General features: G+C 35.0%; 1 protein-coding gene across 10 annotated transcripts in view; it reads right to left on the bottom strand.

Annotated features, from left to right (window-relative positions):
- The window catches only part of LOC123880914 (whirlin), a 122361-nt gene that overhangs the window by 11792 nt on the left and 93652 nt on the right, over positions 1 to 16917 (bottom strand). The window lies entirely within an intron of this gene.

The following is a 16917-nucleotide window of genomic DNA, read 5'->3' as shown; positions in this document are numbered from 1 at the left end:
TTTTAGCTGGGCATGGCATATTATTATAGTACAGTGGGGCCACTAAAAATTTTGAAATAAAAAATTTTCAAAATAAAAATAAAACCGACTTCAAAAACCACAATAACTTAAATTATTTTTTACTTTTTAGTGTTTGTGATTTTGAAGTCGGTTTTATTTTTCTTTTGAATTTTTTTTATATTTATTCTGGTATTCTTCTTTCTTGTATATGGATCCCTCTTGGGTATCCCCATTTCTCTCTGTCTTTGGTACTATCAAGCTAATTTTCTCTCGCGATTTGCACAATAGCATTAGACCAACGCGTCTTCGGTCTACCTACCTGTCCTTCTTTCATCTGTAAAAATCGATACAATATGACCATTTGCATTTCAGTTTTAGGGCATGTCTCAAGGTGTCTGTAGGCTTTGTCTTTTTTCTTATGTCTTCAATTCTCACTTTGAATATTTTTTGCTTAATTTATGCACCTTGCCATCGCCCTTTAGCAAGTCACTATTTCATTTTATATTCTTTGTCTGGACCCATGTTTGGCTGGCATAGGTAAGGCATGGCAGGATGCATGTATCTATAACGGATCTTTTAAGATGTACTGGGTAAGCTCCTTTCATTCTTTCCTTTTGTGCCCAGTAAAACAAGCATACTCGGGCTACTTTGAGAACCCATTAGCAGCTAACAGCAAGGCCTGGACTCCAATTTTTATATGTGGAAGCTGTATTTCCTCGTTGCGTTTATGAGCAAATAAGAATAGTTAACTACTAAAAAAAATTTATAATTTGGCGCAAACCATCTAAACACCATGATGATTATTATTTCTGCGTTGTGAATATTACCAGAAGAAACAGCAAAAAAAATTGTTCCAAGCGGCTCTATTGTAACTTGCAGTCTGCAATTTGAACGATTCTGACTTCTGGTGATAAATCTGTACCTCAGCCCCAACCCAGTACCTCTAATCTACCATTCTACTCTTAACACATTCAGTAGCTGATGTTGCACTTCCAGCGACTTGGATGCAACAAGGGCGTTAAGTTTCATTTTCTCTGTAGTCATTTGGACTGTTTTCCAGAAAATTTAGGTGACTTTCAAACTAAGATAACTATACCAAAGGGGATAATATCATATGAAAGGGCTGTATTATACATTCTAAAACAGGTTTTATTTATTATTATTATGTAAAATAGTTTTTGATTTATCGCGCAAAATGTAGAAAAAAATATACAATAAGTCAAAAACTGAAAATCTGACATTTTTTTTAAAATTCCAAGCCGAAAATATACTTAAGAATTTATTAATAGGAATCGAGAGTTTATGCACTAGATAGAGTTCGTTCATTCACTGAAATTCCCAGTTCATTTACTGGCAATTTATCCTTTTGTTAAATAAAATAATTTATAATAATTAATACCACGCATTTTTTTGCGTTTTTGATATTTAAATAATTTAAGAGTGTATACCTACTGTGTATAGACACAGATAAAAAAAAATATAAAAATTATATATAGAACGATTCTCATAAATCTTAATTTTAGGTCAAAGTCAGGGTAGTCCTTATTCGTTCATTTACTGGATCTTTTACCCTCCTACGTCAAAATACTAAAAGTCCGCGTAAATTTCGCAGATTGAAATGTCTGCTTGATTAATTGTCAATAGAGGGTCATGACATGTCAAAATTGCTAGTTTGAAGGGGAAATCGTCAATGTCATTCGCATAGGTTTTCCTCTTAAGAATATTTCGCTTCATTCACAGTATTTGAAATTGGGACACAAGTTACTGATGCCCCCCTGAAACCTACTTATAGGTTTTGTAAACCTAATGGTATCCTTAAAGTTAAGTGGAACCACTATCTAGTCTTTTAATAATAATAAAATTACTGTTTATTATAGTGGAAATACAGAGGAAATCTAAAACCAAAGCACCCTCAGTTAGTATTGATCCCCTAGAAATTAGGGATGAGTATGTCTTCTCCGGAGATATCTGCATATTTCTTCACTGAAACATGCGATGGATTTTCAATATAGTAGGTACCTAATGATCATAGTGAAGCGGTGACTAATAACAGTTTTCTGTGAATTAAATTCTCTATTTATAGAAATCGATCCCGATAGCTGAATCACAATAGCACCGCTGGTTATCTTTGCCTGTATCCTCGAAGGACACGGCATGCCTCGTTAGACCCTCTATAAACAAGGCGATCGTATCGCCAGACGACACGGCGCGATACGGTGCCGCTCTGCCAGCTAGTGCCAGCTGTAATTCCTATTTTATTCCCACAGACAAGTATGGACTCTCTACTTAAAACTATGTGCTTATTTGAGCATCGTAGCTAACCGCCCGGCCTGGCTTGTCCCTGATGGAATTTCGGAAAATTCTTTTTGAGTGGGAACCTAGGTACATGCTAAATCTCAAGTTTCTAGGTAGATAATAGATATATACAACAAAAATCAGGCACCTAAAATAAATAGTGGATATTTAATTACACTGGTCTACAGTACTCGTAAAATGATACCTAACTGAAATATTTTTGTTTATGGTGAAATCGCTTAAATGGATGGGCCGTGAAAAGTTAGTTAGACAGACAGACACACTTTCGCATTTATTGATAATTATTATTATAAGTATATTAAGTATGGTTTAGATAATTTATGCTTGCTATTGATTTTTCCTATACCGGTTATAGAAATTAGTTATACTTACATTGTTATAAACAGAATCTGATAAATTACTGCAGGGAACGGTGGAACTAAGAAGATATCAACAACAGGAATTTTTTGTATTTGTTTTCTATTTAAGTAACTTCTAAACTTTAATTTTATATTGTAAATCAGACATTGAAAATTAACATTCCAAATAGGTACCTACTGTAAAGGGTTGCCATACGGAGGCTACGATAATTATTTCTATTTCATTAAAATCTATTTAGTATGGTACCCCGAGGTTATTCCACTACACATATAATTCTCATAATTCATGAATAAATATCAAAACATAATAATAAACATTACTCAATCAAAACAATTCTATGGCTAACGCATTCAAAGGCATTAATTCAGTATTCTGTTCCACTTCCCAGGGTCCTTTCGAAGTTCAAGTTGCGCTTAATAAGGCGAATGCTAACTCGGGATGTAACGGTTATCCGCAATCATTTGCTGAGATGTAGGTATGAGTCTATTTTCTCTTTGTGGTGTTTATATTGTAGTCGCTTTTATCCTATTTGCTTGGTTTTTTCTCATGCAGATCGGGCGGTAAATGCAAAATGGAACTTTTGCATTTATCCTGGTATCTATTAGGACCATAAAATATGATATTATTTGTTTATTGCAATTCTTTATCCAAATATGACTATTTAGGTACCTATTTCATTTTCATTTAAGTACTTCTAAGATGTTCCTCCAAAGGCCCAATTAGCGATAAGGCCACCTTAGCATGCCCTTACTAACTATGGTCTACGGCTATGTTCACGACAGCTCCAGAGCAATTACAAACGATCCTGTCTTATAAAATTCTGGAGTTACACCAAATACGGGCTCAAGCCCTAGTTAGCTCCTAATATATTAAAATATACGGTTCTTATTTCACCTAAACCTTGTGAAATGAGAACCGCACTGAAATCCACTAAAGTGATCTCACAAGCGAATGCAAATTGCGATGTTTGAGAAGAAAATGATCTAACTAACATTTTGAAGTACCACAACATACATACGACACGAGTCACACTTTGTGGTGTATACTATAATGTAGCTAAAACAGGACTGTTGTTGAGGATAATGGACGCTTGGTGAGTAAAGCGTAATTGTTCATAACACAATGTAAGAGCGTCAAACCACGGTAATGGTATGTATACAGTATTCCAACTTCATACAAAGGGGCGAAACGCGAGCTATACCTACGCACCTCGATGTCGGCAGGCGCTCGACACGCAGACAGTCGCGACTGTGCCGCAGTGACGAACGGGCGGTGTTTTGTTTTTCTAACAATAACCACGCGATTTTTTCGTTGTATGTGAAACCCGATCAAAGAAGCCACAATTTCAGCTCAGAATGTCGGTATTTAAGGTACCGGGACTACAATAAGATTAATTCGCAAACTTTTTTGATTTTACCCAGCGATTATTTTGTGGAATATATACAAAAAATGAAGAAAATGTTCCGAACTTCATTTAAAACCAAATATATAAATTGTAAAGTAGCTGCAGGTGTCTATAACCAAGTAAAAGATATTTATTCCTTTTTCTCTATCTTGCCCATGTTCCCCAAAACAATTTTTGATTAAAAGCTTTATAGGGATGCGGATTTTTTAAACTTTAAAATTTAATCATTCGTAACGTTCGTTTAATTTCCTACGTCTCAGTCGAGGCGCAAATATTTTTCGGTCTCAAATTATAAGACCGATTTGTTATTCAATCATAAACATGGTTTTTTAATTAAATCTACCAATCAAAAAACAACACGCATTTTTATTGAACATGTCCTATGCAATTCACAAAGTATTTTATTTGTTTATATAAAAAAAGTATATTTACAATCACAAAACTAGATGGAAACACAAAGTAGGCAAATGTAATTTAATTACATACTGGAGGCGGGCAGCCCTACCGCATGTTTACGTACCGCGCAACTGTAGGTATTTATTTCAAAGAAACGGCCGAGTTAGAATACTGTATAGATAATATTACCGTGGTCAAACTGTGGCTAATGGCGAGTTTGATAATGAGCTCTTTGTTAAAATCTGCAATGTCTTTGTAATACAGTTATCTGCATTGGTTATCTGTTTTAATTTTAGGGCAAGTTTTTCTAAATCGCTTTAACCGATAGACGCCTGGTATCGAAGAGATGGATGAAAATGTGTGTGAACAGATCAATCAGTACTGTAGAGAGATGACGACGAAAAAACTGGTCAAGTGAGAGTCTGACTCGCAAACGATGGGTTCCGTACCATCGTTCAAGATTATATCTAACACTTTTACTAAAAAACTGCAAGTTAAGCTGCCATCTATATGTGATTTAGTAAACTAATTTTTTTTTTGGTGATGTAACCACAAATTCAGGGTTTCGGATTTTATCCCTTAAGTACTTGTGCTATGAGAGCTACTTACCTGCTTAATTTCATGATTTTAGGCCAACGGGAAGTACCCTATGTGTTGATTCCTTTTTCTTGGCAGACACGACAGACAGACAGACAACAAATGCTCTTCTCAACAACAGGGTCAACAAAAGGTCTTTTCCTTTTGAGGTATGGAATTTTCACATTATTCTATCAATAACCTGATTGGTATGTTGGTATCTCAAACACACCTTCGCCCATCTCCGTTTTGGTGGATACCAGACCTTACTGCTGGACAAAGGTCTGGCTTCTACGGATTTTCACAGAACACGTTCTTGGACCGCTTGTATTCAGCGGTTGCCAGAAAAACGTTTGAGATTGTCGCTCCAAATGTACAGTTTGCAAGTACCTTATAGCAATATCAGCACCTTGGGACTCTGACGTGTATATCGGTTTTTCGAACTACAAAGCAAGCCACAAAGTAGGAATTTTAGACCCGAGGTTCAGGTACCTACTAAATGCTCATGACCTTTTAAATTTGTAACACGCTTTTAATACGCAAGTCTGATTAAATCTTCGCATAATGCAATCAGACCTGTAAAAGCTAAGCATAGGTTCTAGTACCTAAAGCATACGGAAGCCGTTTGATATAAGTTACAAGTAATGGCAGGAAAGGACGGATACCGGAAGAAGATTCTATGTAACGTTTTATCAGTACTGTAGGTATGTAGTAGAAACGAGGAAATTAAACGCTTTGTAGTTCATACGTAATGATACATCTCAATTACGTATTGCAAACCACTGAATCAAAACTTTTTATATATAAAAATAGCGAGCCGGTCACTTGATGTTAATTGCTTTAAACGCCTATAACTTGGAAAGTTTAGAAGAGCCTTGCCCAGGATCGAACCCCCGAGCTCCCAAGTAGAAGGCAGACGTCTTAACTACTAGTCTATCACGGTTATACGGTTTCTTTAAATTTTAAACCAAAAAGTATCAATACCTACCAGATTTTACGGCTATGGTGACGTAAAATCAAAAATATAATGCTACTTCAGGGCTACCTGCGTCAAATTTTTTGTTTCATTGGACGCCTGCCAGTGACGTCGAAGCCTCGACGGTTTTTTAGAACTAACTGACGTGAACTGTGCTAATCAAAGAAATCCAAATAATACTATACTAAGGCATTTATATCTATGGTGCTAATAGTCACTGAGCTAAGCCCCAAATGGACATGGCGAAACTATAAGCGACAGCTTCCTCGTTGACAACGGAATCCTAAAACGGTGGTGCTTTTATGGCTACAGAATCACGTAGTGAAACAACAAACTATAAAGGAAATATAAAAGTTCAAAGTCGTATACCGCGATGGTTGTCAAACAATAATAAAAATCTTATCATTCCCTATCGTAAATTCACAACTTGTTAAACCGTTATTCACGAGATAGCCTCCGAACAGCACAGAAGATACATGAGTTGGCTCTGTTCAAATACGACGTTATTAAACCTTTCCTAGTCAATTATGATGATATTACAATATTTAATCTTTGTGCTGAATCACAATCCAAAACACCCGTTATACAATGTCAATCGAACTTGGTTCTTGTGTACATGTATTTCTCAATTTTAGTATATGTAGATAAGGTATTCAGTATTGTTAAACGCGATTACCACAGTTTTTGTTTTTTAATTTTTAATTTCAAAACGATTATTGGAATATTTTGCATACTTTATTTCTTTTTATTAAAAGCAAGCTTGCAAATTGCTTAAAATTTATATTTTAACCTCTTTTTGGACTTGACTGCATGACATAAGAGATAGTTTATTATGGACTAAGAGCCAGCGAGTGCCAGTCCTTCGTAATTTTATAAAAGCTGAAAGTTCATCTGCGTACCTTTTGTCCCCAGCATAAGGAGGAACAATCAGCGACTATGAAGTTTGAATCATAGTGGCTTTGGGAAAAACAAGTACTTATCTAAATAACGCTGTAAAAGGTGTAAAATATCTTACGTCAAAGTATAAAGTCTATAAAGTCAATTTTTTTTAATTTTCTTCGGAATAGTACCTATTAGAAAACATGTCATGTTATTTCCAAACACTAGGTACTTATTGGACTTATTTCGTTAGGAATATAAGTATAATGGTATATTCGACTGTCTACAAAATACACAAGAACAAGATTGCGGTCAAATGGGCAATGGCCGCAAATTAATATCGAATCTTATAACAGAGATATGGAAATAAGGCAGAGATTTATTTAATAAATTAACAGATTTATGCTAAAAACACATGCCGATAAAGTATTTTTTTTTAATAAGTTGGATAAAAAAAGATTCAATTTAAATGGGATAAACAATGCGATAATTTAACGGATAAAAGATGAAAATTAAAATGACTAAAATTAATGCTGGCTATGCTCTAACTCACAATTGAAGAGGAAACCATTATTGGTTGAAAAATCCATAGTTTACTTACAATTTGAGGCTATAATTCTTAATAACTTTTACTAACCGCCAAAGAACTACGCTTCACTGACCTATATAAATAGCGCCTCTAAATGGACCACTTTCTTTTAAGTGAAATCGTATAGATACTTGTTTTCATTATCAGTCAGTAAAGTATTACAAGAACTACCAATTTCTATTACAAAAGTAGCCAGAACGTGTGTACGAAACAGTTAAGTGACATGAAATCATTTGCACGTTTCATTCCAACTTTTTATGTGCAAATTACTATGTTTACAAAATTACACATACTCACCTATTTAGTTAATACTAGTACCTACTTATGTTTATTAATATATCGTATAGTAACTAGGTATACCTAATGGTCAATCAATCTATGATATATATTATACAATATACATATTTTAAAAAAATGACTTCTCACGCGCCATTTTAACTTTATGTGTCAAATATTATATCAAAACTACGATTTTAGTCCTTATTTAAAGGCGAACGATACTTTTGACATGACAGTTAACCCATAGAGTTAAAATAGCGCGGGAGAAGTCATTTTGTATGGACTATATCAGCTGTATAACCTGTCGATAAGTTGCCATACCAAGGCGGAGATGAAGGTCTTTACCTAAGGTATGTCCCATGTACATGGTGGTCTGTGGTACATGCAAAAATTGGTGCAAATGTGGTACGTGCATTAATTGCGGCGTGATCGAACAACAAACTAACAAATAATAAGTACATTTTCGCATTTATATTCTAATATTAATAATGACGAGCGTTTCAAATTCAATCAATTTTCCCATAACACTGGAATAATAAGAGGTACATCTAAGAAAATTTTACCCATATCTACCTAAACGAATCCGGAGCGAATTGCTAGTTGTTCACGTAAAGTGAGCGGTCCAATAAAAGGATTTGAGACGCGTCAAGTGCTCGTTATCACGTTACATATTTCCGGTTTATCGAGTTTTGGACAGATGTTTCCGTGGGAAAAGTCGGACTGCCTCAAAGATTAAAGACTTGGACAGTTACAACGCGCGACGGAGACGTGGTTCCTAGAAGTTTTAATACGAGCAACTTTATATGAAGGCGTTCACACTATGGATAATTCGTAAGAGCCGCGTAGCTACCACCAGCACGCTGTCTTTTAGCGCCCCACAGGCCCACAGAGTGCCTCAAGTATTTCCTAGTCGGTTTCTTGCAATAAAAAATACGAATCGTATATTTATTTTTCCTTAACTGACTTAAAAGATAAATACAAGTAGCTTTACGCTGAAACTACACTGCAAGTAGAGTAAGTAATAAAGGACATATCCACGAGGCACGAACTAAGAATATGAACACGTGATACGAGTGAAATAACTAACTACGATTCGGTGATTTATTTAGTTTGGTACTTGTATGAAATTAATGATATACCTACTATAATCTGTAACGTGTAATCTGTCGATAGCGACTGTGTTAGAAGACCATACAATTCTTAACAAATGACTTCAACGTCGATTTTAACAACACAGATTACGTCATATAGGATAGATTAAATATTAATTTTGGCCGTTAGTCAGCTGAGGAAAACTAGGTTATACATTGCTGTATGTTCATTGTGATGATCTATCGTTTTCCCGCCGTCGCGCTTTGTGTCTATCCAGGTCTTGAATATTCACAGATCCGCTAGTAATTGCGAGAGGTCTCTCTACTTTATTACCCACTCATCAAAGAATACCGTAATACCAAAATATTATGCTTAAGCATATAACGGTCCCCGAAGATAATATTTAAGCTGAGCACCGGCGCGTGGCTCTTATAAAATGCAATCTAAATTCAAGCCTCATTCTCCATGCTCACGAATTGGATGATCATCTTTCGGATGATAAAAGCAGATGTGTTTGTGTATTAAAATCTCCTAACATGGACTGCTTTTAAATGCAGTTTAAGACTGATAACAACCTTAAAGCAATGCTCAGAAGGGACCTCTATATAATGTACTACGTACATTGGTTGGCAACATAATAATATATTCTGTGCTTAACTTTATGACGGGATTGACATGTCCAAGTGAATATAAAAAAGCTTTGCCTATAAAATATTCCGCTTTGTCAAACGAAATTTAGTAGCTAAGTTGAAAAATGGTATCATCGTTGAAGGAATAGCACAAAGCACAAGATCATGTTCGGGGGAACCCATGTCCAGTAGGTCTATATCTATAGTATCAGTACTAGTGTTTTAAGGGTCAGGGTGGTGCAAAAAATATCTTTGGAATATTAATCTGTGGTCGTGTTTAGGTTAGTATAATATTGTAAACATGCATTTGTATATCCTTGCTACTAAAGTCCGCTCAATATTATGCCACTTACTGAGTGACTTTGTGCGTGAAAGTTCGGTTATGTAAACAGTGCAGCCGCAGTAACTAAATATCACCGTATTGCTAACTATGTATTTATATCTAGGCTGAAGTGCCACGTTTCGCAAGGCTCGCTGACTCACACCTCCGGCGTATTGCCCCTTGATTTGCATGTTACGTTTACATTTTAATACCGATAACTAGCAGGTTATGCTTGATTACTAATCAGGATGGCTGGTGTCAGCTGATCTAGTTTAGATTTTAGAATTAATATAACGCACTTAATGAGATAATGGCACGTACCCTCGGCACTCCATACTGCAAGTGAACTGATTTGATTATGACCTGATCTGGCATTGGCTACAGAGACGGATAAGTCGTTGCTAATGAGTGTCACTTTTATACGTAGTCATAGTTCGTATTCTGTGATAATGGTATTGCCATCCATATCTTAATTTTTTATTCACTAGTGACAATATTGAAATTAACAGCAGTTCTCGTGGAGATGTTTCCTCAACCCAATCTACACCAAACCGTTAGGAAAGCTCGCGCTCAAAGTTAAAGGGACCTCAACAAATTGTGCAGAAAAATCCTACGGGCTAACAGGCTCATTTGAACACCCTCAATGTGTCTCAAGCTCAGGCTCGAATGAAATTGTATTGATCCCAGCAAAACATCGCACTGGAATACCTTTCCATATCAATTTGCAAAAAGCATTTCCCTAATTGACCAAGCCAGGAATCAAGCCCCGGACGGCTTTTTTGATAAAACTCAGTAATGAGATTTTTAAATAAACAGAACGAGTCTGATAAAATCAATGCCATAATTGGTTAAGTTTGGCATAATTTCTGAAAAAATATTTACTCCAACCGTGTATATAATTCAAGTACGACGGAAACTACAGCTAAGCATCATTTTCAACAATATAAACACGAATTTATTAGGTTTTTCTTGCTAATAGACTTTCAACATTTAATAACTACTTACCTCTTTGTGTTACCAAGTTTCCGGCAACTAACCGGAGCCTGCTTAATAGCTGCTATTTGCCAAGTTATTAATTTTACTACAACCAGCCGAGATGACTCACAGGTACGTTTCTTTACGTTTATGGTGTTTATTTTGCCCTAAGTTTAACAAACACAATCAACAGGTGAAAGTATTTGATGATGTTGTGGTTAATAGTGATTACGGTTTTATTCATGTTATAGGTTCCATTGAACTTAATACAGCAAACATAAAAAGTACAACTTGTAACATCATTAGTGTAAGTGTGTATAAGTAGGTAGTCATAATTTTTCACATGAGTTACAACTTACATCTAATCACCAACGATCAACAGAAGAAGTATTTGATGATATTGATGTTAATGATAATTTATGGTTATTCACGTTGACATGTAACTTAAAAAGGTTCCTGAAAGGTGGTGTAATGTAAGGTAAAATGGTGTAGTGTAATGATGGTACAAGTAAACCTGCAACTTACAAACTATACGAATAATGTCACAAGTTTACTTGTCACATTTGGTATAGCGTATAAGTGGGTGGTCATAATTTTCCACATGACTTAACGCGGCGGTCTCCGTTTTCGTCGATACTAAAGTTTACTAAAATGGAAATAAGTTAGGAACGCATGGATCGAAAAATTTGAAATTAATATATAATATTTTTCATTATATCCCCTTGGATTTGGTTCGATAAAAACATGATTGGACAAACTTTCCTCGATAGAAAAAAAAACAGAAGTTTGGTCTAAAACCTTAGACTTTTGGGTTTTTCTCTTTAATGACAAAGCTCTTAAAGACGTAACTTTCACCATAGGTGTAAAACAATCAAATAAATAATTCGGTCCGATCATTTCACAGTAAGTGCTATATTTCAAATTATATTCTAAATTATTTGATTTCACGCTTCCTCGCTTATTCTCTTCAAATCGCGTACAGAGCGAGTACAAAGAATTTTCGACCCTATTGTTGAGTCTTATGGGCCGTAATTACGTTATCTTGTCAGTCATACCCGTCGCTTCAGCGCGGCAGGACCTGTTTCGGGTTTCATAAGCATTTTGTCATACTGTAATTGTACAGAATGCCATAGAGTAGTAAATTCAGTACTATGTTATAAAGTATTTTTATTTAGGATTTTTCTAGATTTTAAGATAAGTTTATATTGTGCATTTATTACATTAAAAAAGTAATTATTTTAAAAAGAATGCAGTAAACAGTACATTGCAGTGTAGTGAAGCTAATATTAGGTCATTATAGACCAGGACTTATAATTTGAAAATAAAAATTAATTAATCTGAGTGCTCTATCCCGGTAGCTCAAAGATCAAAAACCAAACTTGTAAAATGCATAAGTATTAGAAGATAAGATGGAAAAAAAACTTTATTGATATCAATTTAAAGGTTTTTAGGGGAAAGTACTAATTATTATGAAAATAGGATGAGAGGAGACCGCGTATAAGCAAGCGTAGTGTAGGACGTCCTCCAGCACGATGGACTGATGATATAAAGCGGCTGGCGCTCTTTAGGGAAGGCCCATGTCCAACAGTGGACATCCACGGGCTCATAATGATGATGATGATGATCATGATTATTATGAAAATGACATCCACTTTCAAGTCCGAGATGTTTATCCAAGGTGTTATAATTTTTAGTTTCTTCACTTGCTATGCAATGATATCATTTATTAGGGTTCCGTACCTCAAAAAGAAAAGCAGAACGCTTATAGGATCAATTTGCTGTCTGTTTGTCTGTCTATCTAACTGTATGTCTGTCTATCTGTCCGCCTGTCAGTCTGTTTTTTCCGTGTGTGTTGTGTCTGTCAGGAAAACCTATAGGGTACTTCCCGTTGACCTAGAATCATGAAATTTGGCAAAAACCATGAATTTATGGGTTCATTAAAAAACAATGTGTTTCAATTTTCAAAGTAAGATAACTATACCAAGTGGGGTATCATATAAAAGGGTTTTACCTGAACATTCTAAAACTGATTTTAATTTATTTTTAAGCATAATAGTTTTTGATTTATCTTGCAAAATGTCGGAAAAATACCTGAGTACGGATACGGAAACTTGGTGCGCGAGTCTGACTCGCACTTGGCTGGTTTTTTTATGTAAATACGTCACTAAGTAGTCAATAATAAGTTTGACCAAAAATTGCAGTGTCATAAATGTTTTATAGATCAAAAAAATAATCATACTATTAAATATTCCTTCAACTTAGACCTTATTGTCACAGCTTAAAAGTTGAAAATGTGCAAAACAAAATTTCATACGTACTTAATACTTTTTCTCATAAAACTAGTTCAATTTACAAGAAATGAAAGATCCTATTGTGTTTGCCTTTGTCAATACAAAGGATCTTTGTGGCTTTTGTGTTCTCACTCACGTATACTAACATTAAAATATCGATGTTAAAATATTCGTTGTAAAACTTACCTTATGCAGTTATTCTTAAAGTATACATTAAATTGTTATTAGGACGAGAGTTGCTTCGTTTTGGAATGCCAAATCAGTGTATCAATTTTTCTTGTTTTGAATCGAAAGGTAAGAACAGTAATAAAATGTAACTACTGAAATCGTTTGTTCGTAGCTTTTATAGGTTCGTGAGAAGTAGTATTGTTGTATGATAATTTGGTCAATTTACAGATCAAATTTCTCAAAATCCTGTCTTAGTGTGGGTCTACGTTATATAGAGAACCAACTGCACCTTTTCAAACTTCAAAATCCCATCAGGACCAGTCCTGGCACAATTGTTAGTTAGTGGTAGTACCTTTTCACCCCCACTTTTTTTCATATTACATCCGTTAGGTCAATTTTTTTCGTATAAAATGTAGCCTATGTTACCCGGATCTTTACGACAAATCGATTTACACCTCATTCATCAAAATCAGCCCAGTAGTTTCGGCGCTACGGTGGAACACACAGAATCTGGATACAAACACACACACACATACATATACAGACTGCTAAAATCATAACTCTTCCTTTAGGCTTTGCCGCAATGGGGTAAAAAAACAGGCTGAATTGAGAACCACCTTCTTTTTGGAAGTTGGTTAAAAATTAAAAAGGGAGCAAGCAACAGACCATTTAGACTATTTACTTTTCCAGACGTTTTAGATACTATCTCATTCAGCGTTTATGTCATCCAACTATGTAATTTGACGTCTGGCTAATGAGGTGTTCTAATCATACAGACTATTCACAATTCCAGACGTTTTGCTACTTGTGCATTCTGTTTTTATGGCGTACAGCTAAGTTGACTCTCTGCTGACTGGGTAATCTGCTTTGATGTCATCTAGCTGAATTGTCTATTGGCTTACTAGGCACTTTGCTTTCATGTCAGTCAACGTAAAATTGTCTTTTAGCGAAAAGGTAATGACCTCTTTTTCTGGATGCCTAATGATAGGCATCCAGAAAAAGAGCTCAGCTTCTGAATTAGAGAACATAATTACTACAAATTTAAAATTTGAATCAATGGCCCGAATCTGAATATAACAAAAAAGCTATAAAATATTTTAATCTCTGTCTTGACTTTGTTCAGTATCATATAAAAACATTTCTCCAGCGCTTTGACTTTGAACCTTAACGTAAACAGTTAAGTTAGCGTATTGAATGTGTACATACCTACTTATGCTCTTTTGGAATATTTCACCTAATTAGTTAACTTTTATGGCTATTAGCTCCGAGCGGGCCGGTTTGACTGTAACCATATTGAATAAACAAAAACAAGGATTATAAACAAAACAGCTTTTTATACAACACGAAATATATTATAATGTTATCCTGTTATGGCTGCAGGTGCATATAATCTCTTTCAGGTGTTTTTGCACGCCTAGCGCGTGTAATATTTTTTTACTGTAAACGTTTTGATAATATGAAAAAATAGGATTTTACGATCTCGGTAATTAGTGAAATGCAATAAATAGTTACTTGTGTAATGTCCGTGCTAACTATATTTTCATTGAATTTCAGTTGAGTGTAATTTCTATAATCTCAGCATCTATAATAGCAATAAGATATAGAAAATATAAGATTTACCTATAAATGTAAGTAATTAGGAATGACAGTATTATCATTATCAATAAGTGAAAATTTCAGAAACTTGGACTTGTCCATGCTATAATCTTTTATCCATGTGAAGTATCTTCTTTCAAGGCCAAATGTAATGGTCACCACAGTAATGACCAAAACTGGCAGATAGGGGTTTATAATGAGAACGTTAACGTAAAATAGACCTTAACCGCCTTGTTTTATAGCTCAAATTAATCCATTCATGTATAGCCAGTCAGACAGAACCAGAAATTAAAATCGGTGTAATTGAATTTAGGACCTTAAGTCAAGGTTATTTAGGCCCATTTTAATTTAATGTTACTGTGTGTGTGTGTGATCTCATTCTATGAAAGTTGGTGAAATGTTACATCTCCTACTATAATAAGCATACAGGTTGAAAAAGACACCTATTAGCATGATTGTAAATAGATCTCATTCATTATTTCTCGTTGTTGACAAAACAATAAAAGTACATTATAATATTGTTTTTTTTTTATCAGTGACTGTTTACTAACTAATGATAGTAACTTGGCAACAGTGTGCATTAAAATCCATACTAATATTATAAATGCGAAAGTGTGTCTGTCTGTCTGCTACGTTTTCACGGCCCAACCACTGAACCGATTTTAATGAAATTTGGTACAGACTTGGGATACATCCCGGAGAAGGACATAGGCTACTTTTTATCCCGGAAAAATGAAGAGTTCCTACGGGATTCAAAAAAACCGAAATCAACGCAGGCGAAGCCGCAGGGATCCTCTAGTAGTATATAAAACAATATTTAACTTGTACAAATATTTTTTATAGATACGCAATGTTATATATTACAATAAAGTAACCCAGCGAAGTCGAATGTAATCGATTCTGATGATACCTACAGATTAATTTTTTTAAATAAATTTTTAATTATTTCATAATAAATATTTTTTATCACTATAACTTTGAATTTTAAACTTATACATAACTTGACTTTTTACTCCATCGTAAACACTGAAGTGGGGTGATGTAATGATTAAATGCAGGAGCGATGTGAAAATAATAATCTACACTGTGGCGATGCGCAACCGGTTCAGGGGCGTCTAAGAGAGATGCCGATACAATGTGTATCGCCATCTCTAGATTTGAAATTATACCTGGAATATACCGTCCCCTTAAATCCACAGTGTACATGCTTACATCTGTTGTGAGCGCGTTCACAGACAACGCTTGGTTAGTCAGTCGAGAGACCGCCAGGTAAAACTTGATTCGCATTACAGCCAGCCTCGTTTTGTGGAGTTGATGAAGTTAACTAGTCTCGCACCGGTCACCGTACGATACGCACGTTTCCCATTCACGTGAAACAACCAACTTGTTTACAAATAAAAGCCAGTGTGAATAAGGAGGATAACTGTGACAGGTGAGTAAAAGTTCTATTGAGGTTAAGGTTTTGTCCATTGTCTACCTCCTTGACAATTACGGGTATAGCATGTAAACAATGCTCTGACAACTTTTGTATTTTGATAATTGATACACGCACGCTGCCTGGATCTACGCTAAATTAAACGTGTTTTATATTGTTAAAGGTGTTGATTAATGTTTTGTACGTGTATCTTTATAACTCATCAGAGTCTGTACTCATTTTGAAACGTTTTATTTATGTTGGTCGGTATGTTTTGCACCTTTTAACTCTTACTGTGGAATCATTATGGTAATAAGATTCGTTCCATATTGGTGATCTGAACCATGTTTGTCGGTGGCAGGTTCTTTTGGGGCTGTGTACAAAAAACGATGTCAATACGCTAAAATATCTCGTTTGACTTGTCTCAGTCCTGCAATTATGATTGCATGATATTTATCTGATTTCTCTTATTTACCCATACGCACGTTTGCTAGATGTCAGGATTTTGGGTAGGTAGGTATCTACTTGTTACGATTCCACGGGCTTCACATGAATGATAGGATTTTTGAATATCTAAAAAGAAATATCTGTTTTCGAAATTAACGAAACATCTTTGTTTTTGTCTATAGTAGTAATATTGTTATGCATTATGTC

This window comes from Maniola jurtina, chromosome 1 (genome assembly GCF_905333055.1).
Source record: "Maniola jurtina chromosome 1, ilManJurt1.1, whole genome shotgun sequence".
Classification (NCBI taxonomy): domain Eukaryota; kingdom Metazoa; phylum Arthropoda; class Insecta; order Lepidoptera; family Nymphalidae; genus Maniola; species Maniola jurtina.
This window is presented reverse-complemented; position numbering and strand designations above follow the sequence as displayed.